We start from the raw sequence: 992 nt of genomic DNA on the forward strand, positions 1-992 counted from the left end.
CTTCAACATAAGAGGAATGTAGCATAATATGGATGGGAAAGCATAGCCTTTTAGTTATAAATAGCCTATGTGACTATAAACTTTGTTTTGGTTAAAATCAACAAATAATTGTAATAATAATCGTGATCAAAATAATCGTGATTATCATTTTGGCCATAAACGTGCAGCCCTACTCATAATGCTGCCTTTAGCATTCCTATAATATCTCTGTTTACTTTTTACTGTACAGTCCCTGACAAAAGTCTTGTCGCTTGTGTACAAATTGACCTGAAGTGCCGCTGAAATATATTTCTAATCAAGATTTATTTACAAGAAATGGCTCATTTTAATCCCAACAGCTTTTGTAATAATATTTCAGTGCAAAAAGAAACTGTCAAAAAGTGTTCTAATATTCACAGCTTGGTAAAGCCCATTGAGTCAATTTTTGCAAAGACATAATTGTTGTCGCCTTGTCATATGAGCTTCACCTGTGACTAATACTGGATCAATTAGGTCTCAGTGTGTATAAAACAACCCCAGTACACTAGACCTCAAACAACTGCAACTAGACATCTGCAAACATGCCTAAGATTCACCCTGAGACAAAGTTTTGATTACAAGCTGAAGACCGATCCACTGTTGATGTGGCAGACACCTTCAATGTGTCTCAGTGTCAAGTACAGAGGATTAAAAAACATTTGAAACATGAGATTTTTTTGACAAGCCCAGGTCAGGCAGACCCCGAAGACAACTGCTCAGAGGGACCGTTTGTTGGCTCGAAAATCCAAGGCCAGCCCATTTTCCACTGCAGCAGAGCTCACCCACCTGGTCCCCTGAAGTCCCTGTTCAACCTGAACAGTTTGTCGGATTCTGTCTCGAAATGGCCTCATGGTCGAATCAGTGCCCAGAAGCCAGCACTAATCAAAAGACAATTGAAAAACGTGTGGCATTTGCCAAGGCCCACAGCTTGCTAAATGGATGGACGCTGGAGAAGTGGAAGAAAGTGGATTTTT

This window comes from Etheostoma spectabile, chromosome 23 (assembly GCF_008692095.1).
Source record: "Etheostoma spectabile isolate EspeVRDwgs_2016 chromosome 23, UIUC_Espe_1.0, whole genome shotgun sequence".
Classification (NCBI taxonomy): Eukaryota; Metazoa; Chordata; class Actinopteri; order Perciformes; family Percidae; genus Etheostoma; species Etheostoma spectabile.